Source organism: Lynx canadensis, chromosome D4, assembly GCF_007474595.2.
Source record: "Lynx canadensis isolate LIC74 chromosome D4, mLynCan4.pri.v2, whole genome shotgun sequence".
Classification (NCBI taxonomy): Eukaryota; Metazoa; Chordata; class Mammalia; order Carnivora; family Felidae; genus Lynx; species Lynx canadensis.
Window position 1 is genome coordinate 9,517,556 of NC_044315.2, and position 20,779 is coordinate 9,538,334.

The 20,779-nt window shown below is 39.2% G+C and overlaps 1 long non-coding RNA gene across 4 annotated transcripts in view; it reads right to left on the bottom strand.

Moving 5' to 3' along the window:
* LOC116738438 overlaps positions 1 to 20,779 on the bottom strand; it is a 305,676-nt gene that overhangs the window by 211,411 nt on the left and 73,486 nt on the right. For all 4 annotated transcript variants that reach the window (XR_004344388.1, XR_004344387.1, XR_004344386.1 and 1 more), the window contains exon 3: positions 17,424 to 17,508. This is a non-coding gene — a long non-coding RNA (uncharacterized LOC116738438). The remainder of the gene's footprint in view (positions 1 to 17,423; positions 17,509 to 20,779) is intronic.

Sequence of the window (20,779 nt, forward strand, 5' to 3'; positions counted from 1 at the left end):
GGTTCCTGGTGAGGAATCTCTTCTTGGTTATGTCCTCATGGGGTACAGAGAGAATGGAAGCATGTCTCTTCTCATAAGGGCTCCACCCCCATGATCTAATTACTTCCCAAAGGCCCATCTCCAGATATGGTAGTTGTGTGTGTATTTGGTTATATGACATGTTTAATGACTTTATTTTTAGAACAGGTTCAGGTAACCAGAAAAAAAAAAACAGAACAGAATCCACAGAATGTTCCCATGTGTCCCCTGATGCACACGCTTACACTGCTTGCACCAGGAACCTCATGCACAAGAGGAGTGTATTTGTTATGATCCGTGAATCTACATTGACACATCATAAAGTCCATAGTTTATATGAAGGTCCATTCTTCTTGGTGTTTTACATTCTATGCGCCTTGACAAGTGTATAATGATGCATTTCCACCATTATGGTGTCACACAGAGTAGTTTTACTGCCCTAAACATTCTCTGGGCTCCACCTATCATCCCTTTCCCTTTCCCTTTCCAACCCCTGGCAACCTCTGATCCTTTCACTGTCTCCTTTTTGCCTTTCCCAGAATGTCATACAGTTGAAACCATACAGCGAATATCCTTTTCACATGGGCTTCTTTCACTCGTACTATGCATTTAAGTTTCATCCATGTCTTTTCATGGCTCGATAACTCATTTCTTTTTTAGTGCTGAGTAATACTCCATTGACTCTATGGGACACAGTCTATTCATTCACCTGCTGATGGACATCTTGGTTGTTTCCAGGTTTTGGCAATTGAATAAAGTGGATAAAAGTGAATAAGGTTGCCATAAAACCTGAGTGCAAGTTTTTTTGTTTTGTTTTGTTTTTAATTTTTTTTTTTCAACGTTTATTTATTTTTGGGACAGAGAGAGACAGAGCATGAACGGGGGAGGGGCAGAGAGAGAGGGAGACACAGAATCGGAAACAGGCTCCAGGCTCTGAGCCATCAGCCCAGAGCCTGACGCGGGGCTCGAACTCACGGACCGCGAGATCGTGACCTGGCTGAAGTCGGACGTTTAACCGACTGCGCCACCCAGGCGCCCCTGAGTGCAAGTTTTTGTGTAGACACAGTTTTCAACTCCTCTGGGTAAATACCAAGGAATGTGATTTCTGGATCATAAAAATAAGTTTAGTTTTGTAGGAAACTGCCAAACTGCTTTCTAAAGTGGCTTTATTCAACCACCAGCAATGAGTGAAGAGCTCCTGGTACTCCATATCTATGCAAGCTTTTGGTGTTGTCAGTGTTCTGGATCTCAACCATTTTAATAGGTGTTTAGTAGTATCTCCTTGTTTTAATTTGCATTTCCCTGATGACATAGGATGTGAAGGACCCTTTTCATATGCTTATTTGACATCCATGTATCTTCTTAGCTGAGGTGTTTGTTAAGGTTTTCAGACCATTTTTTTTTTAACGTTTATTTATTTTTGAGACAGAGAGAGAGACAGAGCATGAACGGGGGAGGGGCAGAGAGAGAGGGAGACACAGAATCGGAAGCAGGCTCCAGGCTCTGAGCCATCAACCCAGAGCCCGACGCAGGGCTCAAACTCACGGACCGCGAGATCGCGAGATGGCGACCTGAGCTGAAGTCGGACGCTTAACCGACTGAGCCACCCAGGCGCCCCCAGACCATTTTTTAATCAAGTTCTGTGTTTTCTTGTTGTTGAGTTTTAAGAATTCTTTGTACATTTTGGGTAACAGTTTTTTATCAGATATGTCTTTTGCAAGTATTTTCTCCCAATTTGTGGCTTGTGTTCTCAAAAAGTCATCACCATAGCAAAAGTCATTTTCTGCAATATTATCCTCCAGGAATTTTATGGTTTTGCATTTTTAATTTAGGTCTGTGATCCATTTTGACTTAAATTACCTAAGGGGTATAAGGTCTGTATATAGAGTCATTATTATTTTTTACATGTGGATGCCAAGTTGTTCCAGCACCATTTCTTGAAATAAATACAGTATTATCTTTATTCCTTTGTCAAAGATAGGTTCACTATATTTACGTGGATCTATTTCCGGGCTTTATTCTAGTCCACTAATTTTCTATCTATTCTTTCATCAGCACCACACAGTCTTGACTACTAAAGCTTCATAATTAGTTGTGAAGTTGGGCAGGGTCAGTCCTCCAAATTTGTTCTTCTTCAATACTGTGTTGGCTATTCTGGATCTTTGGCCTCTCCATGTAGACTTCAAAATCAGTTGGTTAATATTCACAAAATAACTTGGTGGAATTATGATTGAGATTGCATTTAGTCTATAGATCAAGTTGAAAAGAACTGACATCTTGATAATATTTAGTCTTCCTGTGCATGAATATAGGCTGTCTCTCCACTTATTGTTTTGTCTTTGATTTCTTTCATCAGAGTTTTATAGTTTTCCTCATATAGATCCTGTACATCGTTTATTAGAGTTACACCTAAGTATTTCATTTTTTTTGGTCACTGACATGAATGGTACTGTGTTTTTAAATTCAAATTCCATGTATTCATTGCTAGTATATAGGAAAGCAATTGCCTTTTGTATATTAATCTTACACCCTATTGCATGTATTACATCCTGGGTTTTTTCTCAGTTATTTCATATTTTCTAAATAATTTTGTCATCTGTGAACAAAGACAGTTTTATTTCTACATTCTCAATCTGTATAACTTTTATTTCCTTTTCTTGCCATGTTATATTAGCAGGGATTTCTAGTATGATGTTGAAAAGGAGTAGTAAGAAGGGATATATTTGTATTCTAACTGATTTTAGTGGGAATACTTCAAGTTTCTCACCATTAAAAGTATTACACTAGCTGTAGAAGTTCTGTAGTTATTCTTTATTAAGTTGAAGAAATTCTCTATTCCTAGTTTACTAAGAGTTTTTATTATTAATGCATGTTGGATTTGTCAAGTGCTTTTTCTGCAACTTCTGATAAGATTATGCAATTTTTTTTCTTTTAGCCTGTTGATGTGATAGATCACATTAAGTGATTTTCAAATGTTGAATCAGCCTTGCATATTTGAGACAAATCCTATCTGGTTTTTGTGTATAATTTTTATACATTGTTGGATTTGATTTGCAATTCTTGTATCTATATGTTTATAACAGATATTTGTTTGTAGTTTTCTTATAATTTCTTTGTCTGGTTTTGACATTACAGTAATGCTGGCATCATAGAATTAACAATGAATTATTCCTTCTGCTTCTATTCTTTGAAAGAGGTCGTAGAGAATCGGTATAATTTCTTCCTTAAATGTGTGAATTTATCAATGTAGAATTTACCAATGCACCTATCTGGGCCTGGTGCTTTCTGTTTTGTAAGGTTATTGATTATGAATTCAATTTATTTAATATATATGTCTATTTTTGCCATTTTTAAATCTAATTGTTGAGTTTCAAGAGTTTTTTGTATATTCTAGAAAACAGTCTTTTATTGGTATATCTTTTGAAAATATTTTCCCTCACACTGTGGTTTGAGTTCTATGGAATTTCACTGCATATGTAGGCTCATGTATGACCAACACTGTCAAGATACAGGACAGTTCAATCACCACAGGGTCCTTTGTAGTTGCCCTTTTATAACCACAAACACCACCTCTTGTTCTCTTCCCCATTCCTCTCCCATGGCAATCAATAATCTGTTCTCTAATTCTATGATTTTGTAATTTAAATAACTGTATAAATGAAATCCTAAAGCATAACCTTTGAGGATTGGCTTGTTTCACTCAGTATAATTCTCTGTAGATTCATTAAAATGGTTTTCGTTCACTAGTTCATTCTTTTTACGGCTGAATAATATTACATAGTATGGATATATCAAAGTTTGTTGAACCATTCACCCATTGAAGGACATCTGAGTTGTTTGTAGTCTTTGACTATTACAAAGAAAGCTGCTATAGATATTCACATGCAAGTGTTTGTGTGAATCTAAGTGTTCATTTTTCTGGGATAAATGCAACTGCTGAGCCACACAGTAATGCATTTTTAGATTTAAAAGAAACTGACAAACTCTTCAGTAAAATGGCTACACCCTTTTACATTTCTACCAGAAATGTATAAGTAATCCAGCTTCTCCAAACCCATGCAGGAATTTGGTGGTGTCACTATTTTTAATTTAGTTATTTTTGCAGGTTGTGGGGATATCTCATTGTGGTTTTTCTTTGCATTCTCCTAACGCTAATGATGTTGAATGTGTTTTCATGTGTTTATTAGCCATCCATATATCCTCTTCAATGAAATGGTTGTTTGTATATTTTGCTAATTTTCTAACTGGATTGTTTGGGGATTTTTTTAACTTTTGAGTTTTGAAGCGTTCTTTAAATATCCTATGTACAAAACCTTCGTCAGATACACAACTTGTAAATACTTTCTCCCGCTCTGTACCTTATCTTTTAACCCCCTTATCTGGGGTGTTGATAGAACAAAAGGTTTAACTTTGTTAAGTGCAAATTTATCAATTTTTTTCACATTCACATTGTATTCATCCATTTCATGTCATATTTTGGTGTTAAACCTATCAAGAGTTCATCTACTTTGCCAGTCTCTGCCTTTTAATTAATTTATTTAGACCATTTACATTTAAGGCAATTATTCATAGTTAGAGCTTTAGTCTACTATTTTTTTAAGTTTTATTTGTTTGTTTACTCTGTTTCTTATTCCTATGTTTCTATTTTCTTGTCTTCCTGTGGAATAACTTGAACAATTTTTAGAACTTTAACTTAATTTTTAACAGTATTTTTGAGTGCATCTCTTTGTATAGCTTTCTGAGTTGTATTTTAGTTTAAATTTTCTAAAGGGTTACAGGCTGCTGTGTCTAGGATGGGTGTGAAAGTAGAAAAATTAATGAATAGAAACCAGCGGGAATGCTATTGAGGTTATTACAGTTATTAAAGTTTTCAATGGTTACTTTAAGTGTTGCCCCAACTGGTGCAAGTCTTTAGAAAAGCACACATTTTTCTGTCTGGGTGAAATACTAATTCTCACCTATTTCACCTAAACTTTTTCTCATCTTTTATTTGTCACTTTTGTCTAGAAGCCTATTTATTCTTCATATTAGACTGCTATATTGCTCCAATATTTGCATATATAACCCCTAAAACCCCCAAATATAGAGCTAACTACATGCATTTGTAATTGCTTACTTATGTGTCCATTCCTCTTATTACACTATAAACTACTTGAAAGCAGAAACATATCTTTTTCTTCCTGGGTACTAACCTCTCAGAGTGTCTGGACCCTAGTAAGCCCTCAAAGCATGTCTATTTACCGAATGAATATACGTTATAAGATACACTTGAGGTCTTAAAAGGGCAAACTGTCTTCCAAAATACAGTCAGTTTATTTTCATAGATGTTATCAAAGTATTTTAATATAGTATATGACCAATTAAATTTTAAATATTAATAATTTAAAACCACACTGTTTAAGTAGATTCCAATAGAATTGGGTTATAAACAATGTAAGAAATATTAATTAGTATGTTTATTTATACATAAAAGTACTCAGTGTGCTCACACAAGATTTTTTTAAAAATGCTGTTTCTAGTCACTTCCAAATGGAAGAGAGACAAAATATTGCTGTGGCAACGACTCAAGTGCATCAAGTCATTATTTCAACTTTCAGGTCACTATGGATTAATCACTTCAGCATCCAAAATGAGTTCTGGTTTTGATTTCCCTGAGGTGTCAAAGGTAACAAACGAAAACCTCCAATTTTTATGTTCCAAGGAAATACAGCTGAACCCACAACACTCACATAATGCCAAAAAGTGGCCCAAAAAGCTTCTGCTGCCGAAACCTTTATGTGCAGACTGTAACCCAGAGGAAACATTTTCGAACAAGTGTGGATAAGACATTTCTGCACAGGATTCACTACTCAAATTGCTGACACACAGGATGACAGTATGGCATGGGAATCAGTATTCCAGGCTACATTATTTTAAAAGTAATGCATGATAGCTTCCCAAGGAAAACAAACCACGAGCCAGCCTGCCTTTATCTTTCTGTCAAATGCATAACTGTGTTAAAATTCTTCACAGATAGGGTAGCAGGATTTTCCCACAGGAGAGTGACCTTTATCAATAATCTGGTTTCCTTTTTTGTTAGCTTAAATCTTAGGGGATGACGACTTCATCTATAAAATATGACAGGAAAGAACACTAGTGGAGAAAAATAAACAATGACCTTATTGGATTTTCCAAGGAATGATTTTCACAAGAACCACAAGATGGCATTGTCTACTATGGGACCGTGTTCTGACACTCAGCAAGAACTGACAGCAGAAAATGGAGATGGAGTGGTTTCACATTCCTCATTTTATTTGGAAGATTTTATATTTCCCTTCCACATCAGCTCTGTTCACTGTGTGTTGTGTGGTTGTGGTGAGTACTGGGTTGCATAGGAGGAGAAGGGGTAGGAAATGAGTCTTGGGCAGCCTCAAGAAGGGCACTGACAGGCTATAATGAAATAACGAGCAAAGGAGGTTTGGGTAAGAATGCAGGAGCTCCTCCCTACCACAATACCAGATTCAGAGACTCGGCTTGCGTGTACAGGTGACCACAGAGCATATTTAGACCTGATCCAGTTATTGTAGTTTAATCAATTCAGGGATTTGTTTTCATTAATCATATTTAAAAGCCTGTCTTTCCCTTTGATATCCACCCATACCTACCTACACTGACAACTCTACAGCTAAACTTCTACAGAGTGTGTATGATGGAATAGTCTGTCATCACTTATCTCCAGTCCCTGAGCATGATGCCATTAATGTAAAGCAAAAGGGACAAATTCATGGCAGGTGCCAACAATGAAACTTAACCTTTACAAATGTTTCTAATTTTAAATGCCACACAACCCTTTTTGTAGGTATTACAGATAAGGAAATTGAGGCTCAGAACAATTAAGAAATTAATCCAAACTCATAAAGTGGTGTCCTATAATCTTGTCTCAAATTAATCCAACCCTAATGCCCATGGGCTTTCCATTATACCATACTGAATTCAAACAGAAAGACGTTGTGCAGCTAAGCAAAGCTGAAACAAGTGTCAAAGTTCTGTCATGAACCTTAGTGTACCTATCTGTATCAGGAAGGTTGGTCACAGGCAATAAGCACCCATATGGCAGACACTGTGCCTGTCCCACACTGTTCCTCTTTAATGTTCTGGTTGAGATGCCTTGTTAATATAACATATAAAGGGATTGGGTAGTTGTACATGTTCCCTCAATGGACCAGAAATTCTACTCCATCTACCGTATCAATTTTATATCATGTGTTATGAACCACATAGTGATCTGTGTGTCACATGCACTCTCAGTGTCATACAAGAGATAGCTTGCAATTTGAGGAGTTAGAACTTGGTGTAAAATGTGTGCTTTTGCACAAAGATCTATCAAAGAGTGAGCAATCCTAGATGCTAGACACATGCCAGGAGCTAATGGTTCAAAGATGCATAAGAAGCACTTCCTACGGAGCTTAGAGTCTAGTGAGGGAGAAAGACACATAAAGAGATAGAACTTCATCATGATTTGGTAAAGTGTTGTAGAAGAGGTAGGAGTTGGAAGCTAAGTGAACAGAGAGAAGGGTATTTACTCCATCTTGAGGGTTTAGGGAAAGTGTCTGGGAGGATATGATTTATTATCTAGTGCTGGAAGGATGGTTTAGCAGTTGCTGCTAAAACAGACTAAGTCTTAATCTTACCTCCTACTCTTCGCTAGAAACCCACTTGGTAGGGAAACCTTCACAACCTTCACCAAGTCTCAGGTGAGTAAGAGATACTGATTCTGGGGTACATGCTGCCTATTCTTCATTTCATCATTCATCATTCTTCATCCCCCAAATGATTTTCCCTAGATTCATTGAGAGGCTAACCTCTAGAGGTTCCATTATTTGAGTGCCATTATCCCTGGGCTTCAGTCGAGTGTGGCCAATGTGGAAGCACCAGCTTAAGATCCCAGGGAAGGGAAAGAGAGATTGGAGTATTTTTAACTCACACCCCTTCCAGATTTGTTGCAGTTACGCTAGTCACCGTATCTTCCTATGGCTACGGTTTCTGTTAGGGACCTTCTTCCTTAGCTGTAGCTTTCAACTCAGCTCTAGGAACACCATTTCTACCTATGCCCTGTTGCTAGTGCCCAGGTGCCTCAACACCCCTTGTGGTTTCCCTTAACACTCCCCACACCTCTCTAAATTATTCTTCCTTTTATAAAATTATTTACAGATTCTCTTACAAAGGTACCACCTGTTTTCTGTGGGACCCTGACTGAGAAAGGTAAGAGAGAACGAATAGCTTTCTTGCAGCTATGCCATTTGTCACACGTGGCCTCTAGGGTTCTGTGGTAGAGAAAGAGGAATGGAAACAGCACAGTGCTTTTGCTAAATCACAAAGTCACTTATGTTCACAGTCCCTTACTCAGAACTAACTTCTGACTAATGACACAGAGGTTCATGGGGAAACTAGTGGAAGAGGGGACAGTTGAGCTTGGTCTTAGAGAATAAGATGAAATTATAGATGATAAAGAGATGTGATGATAAAGGGAGGGAGAAGTGTTTCAGACAAAGAGAAGGACATGTTTGAAGGGAAGACAGCAAGGACAAGTAGGGAGTCTTCAGAGGAGTGCATACGCTTTGACACAAGTTGAACTCCAGGAGGTCATCAGAGGGTGGTGAGAGGTGAGGCAGGAGAGGGAGGCAGTGGCGAGGTGATAAAGGGTTTTGTTTGCCACAGTTAGGATTTAGGGTTTACCCTAAGTTTATGAGAAAACATTATAGGATTTCAAAGATGGGAGAAATCACAGGAAAAATGTTACATTTTCAAACAGTTATTCTCTCTTAGCATGAGGAGGACACATAACTGAAGGGAGTGAACCAGAAAGCAAAGGGGCTCTGGCATCAGTCAGGACACCTATGGGAAAGGCCAGAAGCAAGTCAGCAGTGGTAAGGGCAAAGAGAGTGGGACAGATATAGTGTGACTACAATTAGGACTTCAACAGTTCTGCAACCTTGAGAGGAGTTAGGACAGGTGAGCTTTGACCTTTAGGGTTTCTGACAAGTGTCTCAGATAAAGCATGGTCCATTCCTGGAGACAGACAACATAGAAGAATAAGAGACAGAAGACAGAAGGGAAAGACAGACCCTCACTTTGAGACATCATGAGGCTGAGGGTTCTGCAAGATCCATGGGTGGAAATGTTCAGTAAATAATTGGAATAGGATCGAGACCTTGGCTGGAGATACAGAGCTGGGAGTCAACATAGGTGGTCACTGAAGCCATGGGAGTAGACAGAAGTATCTAGGAGGAATGGAGAGGAAAGCTCAGGATGCACCTTGATGAGACCTAGCAGAGGGGGTACTGCTAAATAATGAGCTCCAGAGGAGACTTGGATAAATGGTGACCCATGAGTGCAAAGGCAATGCTCAGAAGTGACACATGGGTCAGTATGAGGGACAGCATGAGGGTGAAGGAAAGGGAAACACCATCAAAAAGGCATCTGTGAATGGAAGAGAGAGAAACTATGAACTACACATTACATAAGAGGCCATCACAAGTCAGAGAGGCGGGGTGACGAAGGCAGCAGATCTGAGAATTTCTGGGTCAGCAAATTAGAGGAGGGCTGAGTGTGCAACCACTCAACACCTTGGTTGATACACTTAAAAACAAGTCCACGTGTCAGTGTCCTGTCTCAGTGACTACCGCATATGGACTAGGAGTCCACACATTTTTCTACGGACTTGTGATGCCCTATATAAGGCACATTTGGAAGTTGCTAATTTGATAAATTTGGGAATTTCTTAGGCAGCAAATCTAAAAGTCTCTAAGGAATATATTTTAAGCTATGATTTAAGAACTATGAGGCACAGCTGCAGTGCTTTACGGTCACTATCTTGTTGAATGCCATGACGACAGTACTATTATTACCATTAACAGACATACAGGAATCAAGAGCTCAGGCAGATAATGTGGCACACCTAAAACGGAAGAGCTGGCAAAAGACAAGGTCAAAGTTGACAGCCAGGTCTTCAAATTACCAGAGCTTCAGCCCCCGGCCATCACGTCTCCTGTAAATCGTCAAACGGGAAGCAACCCCAGGCAATCAGCACTCCTAAAATTGACAGTCTAGCAAATCTGTAAAGCACTGAGTCTCGAAACCTGAAAACTATTATCTAGGATTTTCTCACACCTTTTTCATTTGGCATTCATCCTTAGCGGTTCCTTCTTCCATTACTCTCTTTAAAACAACATGAAGGTTAATTATTAAGCAGCACCTCACTCCAACCCCAGGTTCCTAGTGGACGTGACGCTGGGTCACCATGGGTACAGAAAGCAGAAAACTAGGCCCCCACATAAGCACTGCCTATGAACAGCCTTCTTCTTCGCTATGCGAGTTTCCCCTCCTCTCATTGGCTCCCTTGTTCACACATTGATGGGGACTAAAGGAATGGGGTGATTATTTCAAAAGGGTTTAGAGGGCTCAGGAAAATCAATCGAACACGGTGACAACAAACCTTCCTCTTCCTTTGAAGGAAAATTAGTAGTGTTTTAACATACCTCTATATAGTTCATTATATAATGAATATGATAATGACACAATTATTAAAAGGTATCTGTCCGCTGATGACAGTGAGAGAGAGTTGAGGGGCAAGAAGGACTGGGGCCATGACGACATCCTAACTTGCCCCTTGGGCAGGGGCAGATAAAATATTCTCTTGTCTTTGATAAAGAAATGCACATTTAATTAGGTGCCTTATAAATGTGAAACCAATCTCTAATATGTTGACAATCAGAATATTCTGTATCTTGGTCACCACTGTAACATATTAAACCACATGGCAAAACATAATCGTACAGTAGAGCAAAACAAACAAAAACATACACAAAAAAATGAGGGCATCAAAATCAAAAGACATAAAACAAGGTTGAAAATGTAAATTAAACATTATTTGCTTAAATTACCTTATAAAAACACAAAAAATAATAAATGTAAAATGGCTGTATTTTTTCATCAAAAGATAAATAGTCCCAAATCAAAAATGCATCATATATGGGAAACATATACAATGAAATGATGCTAAAAGTTTGTGAATGAAAAGAAGGAAGAGCAAAGATCAGGAAAAATGCAAAGTAAAAAAAAAAAAAAAAAGGAAAATGGGTATTATTAACATTGTGGAAGGTAATTTGAGGAAAATATTATTACATGACAGAAATGAGGCCATTTTGAACTGCCAAAATATACAATGCAATTATGATAGACACTACCATAAAAAAAATGGATCGAATCCTTTATAAAAAAGCTAAGACTGAGTGAAGTACAGGGAGGAAGTGACAGGAACACAGCTGCATGGGAGATAGACAAAGCACCATTTGTCTGTGTGGTAAATCAAGATCATCAGTCCTCATGAACACTAACCCTACTGCTTACATAGTACTACCTCCTTACCCTCTGTTCTGTCCCTGTACAGCCTCTTAGTCAGATATGATCTCATCATACCTGCAGATAGGGTAAGAGCCCTGGCTCCTCCATATTCCTCTGTGAGAAGCATGACAAACTTGAAGATTTATAAGGACCAGGGAGATACTATTAATGAGAGAAGCCACCAAGTGGAGAAAGCATGGCTCATCCTAAGGGCACAGCCAGCACCCAGCCCCAGATAGCTGTCAACAAGGAAGAGTATAGGCTGTGTTGCAAGGAGGCCAGAACCTTGGATTTGTTTGTGGTCTCTCAATTTTTTTATTTTTTTATGTTTATTTATTTATTTTGAGAGAGAGAGAGAGAGAAAACCAGCCGGGAAGGGGCAGAGAGAGAGGTTGAGAGAGAGAATCCCAACAGCACAGAGCCCAATGCGGGGCTCAAACCCACCAATTGTGATATCGTGACCTGAGCTGAAACCAAAAGTCAGATGCTGAACTGAATGAACCACCCAGGTTAGTTAGCTTAATTATAAATAAAACAATATAAGTCTCTACTCTATGATGAATCTAGCCCATAAGTCTCCAGTCTAGTTCACAACATCTAGTCTAGGTTAAATCTCTATTTGGAACTATTCGGTCTTCAACTTTCGAAATACTTACAGTAAAATTCCTGGAATATAATTGGTAATTTTAAACGCCTGTTGAATGAATGACGGCATGAATGGATTGAACTGTAACTACTTTCAAGTCTTTTTAGTCTAGTTACGAAGAAAGATAATCAATGATGAAAACACAGAGTGACAGACGCTATAGAAGGACCAGACTGAGGATATAATGGAAGCTAGAGGAAGCCAACCCTGGATTCTACAAGTCCACCCTGGATTCTCCTTCCCAGAATATTTTTATAAAAATATATCTCAATAGAGGAGTAAATAAATAAAAGGGGAGGTTTATTCATACAGTGTAATGCTATAATGAGGTGAGGTTCAGTGAATTAGACTTACAAGTAGCAACACGAACAAATAACAAAAAATAGTATCAGGTGAAAAAACTAAGTCACAGATTCCTAGAGAAAAATACCAGTTATGTACAATTTTAAGGTACACAATCACTATGTATGTATTTTTTTTTAAAGAATATATACATATTGTAGAATTAAACAAAAACTTACTGAAATGATATATGCCAATTTCAGGGTAGTGTTTACTCCTGGGTGGGGAGAGGGAATGGGGGTTGGGAGGGAAGAGCTAGGCTTTAATTATATTTGCAATATTCTATATTTTAAGAAATAAGATATGAAACAAATACATAGATATATGTTGATATTCATTAAATTAATGGGATAGGTTCACTGGTATGTGTATGTTGAATACTGTTCTCTATACCGTATGTTTAAAACATTTCATGATTTAAAATACTAATTACGATGCTCTGTGGCATACTGGAAAAAGGAGATTATGAGTTAATTCTGAGAACCTGGCAATTATTTTTTCAGGGCTTAAGATGTGAACAGTGCAGTGAAATGCTAAGCTTCACTGTGTAGTTCTGACACACTTAAGTTTTCCTACTCAGATTGCTGCACAGACGTAGCAGTTGGTCTTGACCTTCTCTAAGCCCAGTTGCTCTCTATCCCCAGCTCCCTCAGTCCATGGGCTTGGCCACTGGTCACATTGGACCTCAGCAAAAGCCAGCTTCCAAGTCTAAACACGACCACTGGGCAACACACAAGAAAACACAGCAAGAAAAATAAAGGGAGTTGGTTCCCTCACAAATAACACAGCACACTCAAGGAAAGAAAGAAGATAACCTTATGAAATTTGAGGTCCAAGAAAATCCATAGGAATTATGAAATACAGCTCCTAATTTTACAAGGGTGGAAATCCTCAGGAAAAAGAGGACTTTCCTCAGTCACAAAAGCTAATTAATAATGTGGCCTGGATACAGGTGGGGACCCAGGCTTCCTGCTCCAGGAATCTTCCAACTGCTGCACCCATGAAACTAGCAGAATTCTGGAACTAGAAGGGACCTTGAAGGTCACACAATCCATGTCCCTTATTCCGCAAACGCAAGAACCAAGACTTCCACTAATCCTCTCACTGAAGAATTTAAAAGTTGCCAAGTCAACTTCATCCACTCTAAAAAAATATGGTGTTGGGGGCCTGGGCGGCTCAGTTAGTTAAGTATCCGACTTCAGCTCAGGTCATGATCTTGCAGTTCATGACCTGAGCCAAAATCAAGAGTTGTATACTCAACCAAGTGAGCCACCCAGGCACCCCAGACAAGACATTTTAATAACTAAACCAGTCTAACACTGGAATAAACTCCCCTATGTAGGAATGAATACCCTCTTCTTGGAGGAATTCCATAAAAGAGGTCAGATCGCCAATGGTATGGGGTGTGGTTGGGTGGGTTTTTCTCTTCATTAGAAAATGGGGTTATATTTAGGGTGCACACCTATTCTGGTTTCCTCAGGACAGTTCTAGTTTACCTCCATTGTTTCAGTATAATTATTAGTTCTGCCCCATTTCACTTTAAAAAATGTCCCAGGTTGGAAGATAAATCCCATGGTCACCCTATTTACATTAGAGGACTCTGAAATCCTTTTCAACTTTAATAACCTTACCCAACGTTTTGCCTACGGGACAGGAACTTTATAAAAGAAGGGACATCTCAGCTGATTTAGAGGAGGGACTTTTAGACTGAAGGAGATATTCCCCAAGATCCCACTGAATCACCTCTTCCATCCCATGATTCCAGCTAATGTGAAAAACTCTCAAACCCGTTGGTGACCTACTAAGACGTGAGTTTACACCAACCTTATGGAGAACAGCACCTTGAGGTACTATAGGCACCTCTAATACAGTATAGTTTGTAGAGTTTTAAGCAAAATACCTTCAGAGTTCATTACCGGAGCATTTTCTGGTAACACATCTTCCACAATAAAAATTCATATAGAGTCATAAAATTAAAAATTAAATACATGTATTAATATTATGTACTGATTTACCACAATTCATGTAAAGCTCGCAGGTTTTATCACAGAATCTGAATAGTTGTGTAAAGTGAGGATAATCTATGCTAAGTCTCACACTGTAAAGAAAGATTCTTGTTCTTAGCCTGGTGCTATATACTTTTTGTCTTCTTAATAAATATTTAAATAATAATAGGGTCTTTAAGCAGGAAAGAGAGCTAGTGCTTTAAATTTATATTTTCCTGTCTCTAAGTAATATTTTTGAATATCAGAGCTGAAAAAGGGTCACAGACTTTAACACATATCCAGAGATTTGTCATAGCTCTCTCCAGGGTGCCCTTGGGTAAATGTGAAAATGTCTACAGGAAAAATGAGAACAATGTTTGTGGCTGCAGCCCAACAAAGTTTTTGGAGAAATCATAGTAAATTATGAGGTAAAGGAGTCAGAAACTAGACCAACTTGCCTCGGCATGGATGCGTTCAGCATCACTGGGTGCCAGGTGAGGTAACTCACTCCTTGTCTCAGAGTTCAAATTTCAGTACAGTTCAGAGCTGGAAAGTCTCAAAACTGTTGAAATGTCTGAGGTTTGTAACCTAGCTGGGAGTATGGTCCCAGGAGCTGTGGCATCTGGTATCACAGGGATGCCCCTTTGAAATGCAGAATCTTCAGCTCCACCCTAGACCTGTTAGATCAACACTTACATTGTGGCAAGGTCCTAGGCAAATTTACATCCACTTCAAAAGTATGAGAATTAAGGGCGCCTGGGTGGCGCTGTCGGTTAAGTGTCCGTCCGACTTCCGACTTAGACTCGGGTCATGATTTTGCAGTTTGTGGATTTGAGCCCCGCATCAGGCTCTGCCCTGGTGCTGCAGAGCCTGCTTCACAGTCTCTCTCTCTCCCTCTCTCTCTGCCCCTTCCCTACTTGTGCTCTATCTCTCAAAATAAATGAACAAACTTTTAAAAAAGTGAGAGAATGAAAATGTCCTCATCACGAGAAAAAATAACTATGCGAGGTGATGGATGTTAAATTATTGTGGTAATCATTTCACAATACACACATTTGTCAAATTGTTATGGTGCATACCTCAAACAGTTTTATGTGTCAATTATATCTCAATAAAATGGGTGAGGGGAAAGCCTGAGAAATGCAAGCTGCACGCTTACCCAAGGCCTACAGCCATAGATTCAGATCTGGACTCTTCCACTGACTGTGATACTTAAGTTGCAGGACTAAAACCCAACATCATGACTGACAAAGAGGAGGGAACCCCTGTGTGCTATAAAACCTGTCCCGGTCCTGGTCGGACCCCAGGAATAGGCTCCTCTATACACCCTTTGCAAACTTGAACGGGTGTCCCCCATTCTTAGAAAATACCCATAGGCGTTGGTCCAGACACACACACTTGGTCCATGACTCATGATCGTTGTCCCACCCTGCACCTCCCTTCTTAAGATTTGGAAAGGGCTTTCACCTCAGGATAAAAATAATCAGAAAAGCAGAACCTGGTTCTCTATTTTTCACACAGCCTGCTTGGGGTTTTCAGAGAGCATGAAATGCAATTAACACCAATGTGAAATCCGCATTTGTTCATTATGAGGTTATTCAATGCTATTGTTACCTGACCTATAAGCAGCTGTTGCCAACTAACGTAAATTGTCACTGGGATCTGGAATTATTATATACAAGTGAAATAAATCTGCCTTTCAGATTGGCACGTTACAGAATCCTTTCCTCCTCTGCTCTTGACTCTTAACCATAGTCGGGTCATGTATAGCCATGGTCACACGTCTCACTTTCCTTTAGGCAGTTTCTCTCTTTTTATTTTTTCCCCCAGAGTTCTGCTCTATTAAACACTTTTATTCTTGCAACCCAGGATTTTTGGCCATTGGAGACATAGTAGAGAGGTTAATCTGAGCTGAAATAGATCAGATCTGTTACACTCATTCTGATTTATCTGACTCCTTTGCTGGTTCACCAGCTTGAAATCTTTGGCACTGGTTCAGGCCATGTCTCTGGGAGAGAGGTTTTTCTTTTCTTTTCTTTCTTTCTTTCTTTCTTTCTTTCTTTCTTTCTTTCTTTCTTTCAGACTTATTTTAAAGGTTGCTCTGTTTTCATTACAGATGATATGGTTGGATCTCAAAGTGCTGCAACGTAAAACGCATTTACTAAATTTGATAGATATTTTTCCCCCCTCCGGGCCACAAAAAATGCTTAAACAAATGCTGATATTATTCCTACCATGATAAATACAGATGCGCTGCCTGCTGGACAGAGAGATGCATTGGTATTCTGCCTGGGCTCTCTGGCTCCTCATCAATGAAGAATTTTGGAGCTGGCTGGCAGAGGAAGAGCTCAGTGATCAAAAATACCAAGAGATGGTAGAAATCCTGCCTGGAAGGCCAAGAAGGGAGAAGGCGAAAAGGGACTCAGTCTGGAAGATCCTTTGCTCTTGGCAGGAGAGACTGCCATGCTTCCCAGGTCCCCACGCTTCTCCAGGATTTTGGAGGTCATTTTGGACTGCATGGTTATCATAAACAACTGAGTTGAAGATGATTCAAACCAAATAATGACAGGAATTAAATAGATCATAAAAGAATTTTTCTGATAAGAGAATGCAGGCTTTGCCACTGATGAGTTTGGCTTTGAATTTCAAGGAAGCATAATGCAGGATAATTTAAATCTGAATTGTGGTGAATACAATATGGTTGTCATCCTCCAAGGGGCTCAGTGCAGCGAATGCCCTTAGGAGACAAGAGCTGAATTACCTTCCAGTGGCCCAGGGACAGAGCACTCTGCCCAGGGCTATTTGGTGCAGCCCAGCCCCAGATTCTTGAGTCTCAGTCAGTCACAAAGTCTTAAGCCCAAACGGTTTCTCTCACAGAGCCAAACAACCCAACATCTTTGGAGCGCTTTGCTTTAAACCCAGGTGGGAAATATTTGGAAGGAAACAGAGTACTGACTCCCATGTTTCCCTTCAAGGTCTGGTGTCTTTGGGGTAAAGGGTGTCCACAATACCTTTACTTTCGTGAGTATTTATTTTCCATAAACCAATACCTTATCATGCCTTGGGCTGTGGAAGCTGGATCTCAGGGCTGAATGCAGAGCAGATGCAGAACTCTATCTTTCCTCATGAAGAAACCTGGAAACAGACATAGGAAGCCCTGACATTTCAGTTTGCCACATGGTTTTCCTTATTTCCCTGAGGTCCAGAGATCTAAGACAGCTGGTCACAAAGGTCCTACTAAATAAATGCTCCACACTTGGGGCTCTGCTGTGTCAAAAGTCCTGGCTGTGTCTAGGAAAAAAGCATGCCCAATTTTACTTACACATGCAACTGTTTTGAATCCACTTGTCTGCCTAACTTCAAAGAAAGCCTCTGTTTACAAGTTTGTCCCCGGTATTTTTTCACTTGGCCTATAAAGTCCCAGTGGCTGTGGAGACAGTGACAAAGGTGGGGTCAGGCGTCCGCCATGCACCTTTCATCTCCACCCAGAACTCTCACTGAAGGGGACACGCAAGCTTCTCATGTTAGCGTCTGGGAGACACCATTGCTGGGGAAATGACTGATGGATTGCCATGCTGGCTCTAAGGCATTTGCACATGCATCAATGTCTCGTGGACGTATTTTTGTTTCGTTTTCTGAAAAGATGGAGGAACAGCTGTTTGTTTGGTTTTCTTTTCAAAATGCTCCAAAGGTAAAATAAAAGTGTAAGGTCTTTAAAAATACTATGGGGACCACTGTCAAGTCTTTGGTATGAGTCAGATTCACAATCCATTTGGTTTTGACTGAAAGTATTAAGCACCACAGAGATGCCTCGCTGTCACTTGTGGTTTTTGTTTTGTTTTGTTTGTTTTGTTTTGTTTTTTTACACAGAGAGTATCTCTTGGTGATTCTATAGGTCCATGAAACTCAAATGTCAAAGTCTTGCATGAACACTGTTGGCCCTAAACTTTTAAATAGGCAATTTCCAAAAGTTCATTTATAAGCTTAGTTCTCTGGAAGCCAGAACAATTTTACAGAGAAAAAAAGATTAGAAATTACGCTTATGCTTCTTCAAAATCTCCTTAACTCATAGTATTTTTACTATTCTACACCTTAAACAAAATATAGCTAACAACAAACAATCTAAAAGACCTTTTTTGACTCTGAATATTATTTTTTTGTGAAAGCACATTTTTTTCGTTAAAGGAAGATGCGGGAGCCAGTGTACACTTTACTATAGATATAAATAATTGGACACTTTCTAAGGCTTCAGTATATAAAGGCAATTAGTAAATTTCAAATTTTGTGGTGTCATTTACTTAATCAAATGTGTTAACTAGCCATGCTTATCAGACCATGTCGGGCTTCTCTTTTTCCTTTTTTAAATCTTAATTACAACCAAAGGGGGAAAAAAAATGAGATGAAAAGAAAGACAGGGAAGTATTTTTTTCCTAAGATATCTTAGGTGAAAAGTGGATGAAACATCTAAAAAAGGCACTTTCATAAGAAAATGTGTGTTCATATGCAAAAGCAACTGACCTGAAGTGTTAAACTAACTCATCTGTGGTCAGTGAAATAGCTGAAAAGCATAGGGTAGAGCCTGTGCATAGCCTCCTTAAAAGAAAGAACATAATGGTAAACCAGTGGTTCTTAAAGTGTGGGTCTTGATAAAAATAAAAACGACCAGGCCCAACCCTAGACCTACTGTATCAGGATCTCTTGGAACAGGACACAGCCATCTTTGAACAAACTTGCCAGGAGATCCTGAAGGTTAGGGTTTGGGAGGCACTGTGGAAAAGAAACTCTGGAATGGAGAGTTACCTACAATGACCGCTAGGTGGCTCTGTTGGTCAGGACAGAGTGGAGAATGAAGGAAGTTTGGTGGTCAGAGCACAGGATTAATGCTACTCAAGCAGGGTGGGGGAGGAGGATCTATCTGTTGCCTTAAAAAAAAGTCTTCTTCAAGTCACCAGAAAGAAACTACAAATAAATACACTATCCTAAACGACCAACTAAAATTATAGAGCATTTCTAGGTTTGGTTTTTCATGTCTAGGGCTTGTTTGCAAAAATGTAAATTTTTGTTAATATATAAAAAACATAAAACACCTCTTTTCTGTACTGTAATGTCAAATATTGTAGCTATTACCTAAAAACATTTAATTGCCCCTTGACCTAGATACTTTATAACTATGAGTCATACCATGATGCAGCCAGCAAAATTAGAAGTTAACCCTTAACACAATCTTGGACTCTACTGCGTTCTGTATAATCCACCCTTGCTCCAGATCAACATCTCAGTCCTTAGACTTGACTTGGTCTGTCTGATCTGACCCCTCCCAGCCTTTCTAGTTTTTACCCAGTCTTATATTTGATCTCTGGCGTTTCTCATTCCTTGCTTTTACAACAGCAACTCTACCTTAGCCCCTGGGACCCTGCTCAGGGTCAGGTACTCAAGATTTAGCATGGCCCTGGTCCATCCCATTGGACAGGGCATCACAGAGGGGACCTCAGATCCTCCTCTGTGGCAGCCTTTGGACTCGGTACATTTTTGCATCTGTACTGAGAAGATACTATGATAGTTTAATCATTCTCTGTGAAATTCTGTTAAATGCTTCAAAAGAAAATCATTATAAAGCTTAAGATAGTTTGAATCTCTTTGTTGTGGTGGTGCCACTGTTCTATACCAAAAGGGATTCTTTGCCTATAAGGGTTCTTAACCTAAAGCCTTCTGACGTAAAAGTCTATTTCAATATAATTGGTTTCCTCCGGACTTCTAGTGTATTCTATCCTATGAATACAAAAAAAAAAAACGACATTATTTCTGAGAAGGGTTACTTGGTTTCATTGGACTGCCAAAGGAGTCCATGCAGGATAAAGATGACGAAACCCATAATAGTACTGGGGACACTGCCTCTCCATCAGAGGAAGGTCATGCTTACCTCTCTGGGGCTCACCAAGGAACAAAAGAAACAATTACCCAGGGGCAGAAAGTAAACTGAGTCCTTGGGTAAGCTGACTGTGGGGTTGTCATGTTCCCATATTCAGCACGTATCCCAATGCAGCAAGCAAGAAGTTTGTCAAGAACACACCCACAAGAGCCCATCCTAGTCTCCCCACAACCTAAAGTGAATAAGGCTCATGGTAGGCACTTAATGCAGTTAATACATACTGTTTGAGTGAAATAGAGCAGACTTAAGTATGACAAATGAAAAATTATGCCAGAGTATGGGTCTAAGACTTGAATTCTTACTATGCTGTGTAAGTTCACAAAATGCAACCTCCATTTTCCTAAGGGCCAACTAAGGACCTTACTCTTACCACAATGGTTGGGGCAATTGTGGCATCACCAATGTATAAAATACATCTTGCAATGGGCAAAAGGGCATTTCCTGATTCAGGAGATGTTCGGGACCATGGTGGGTTGA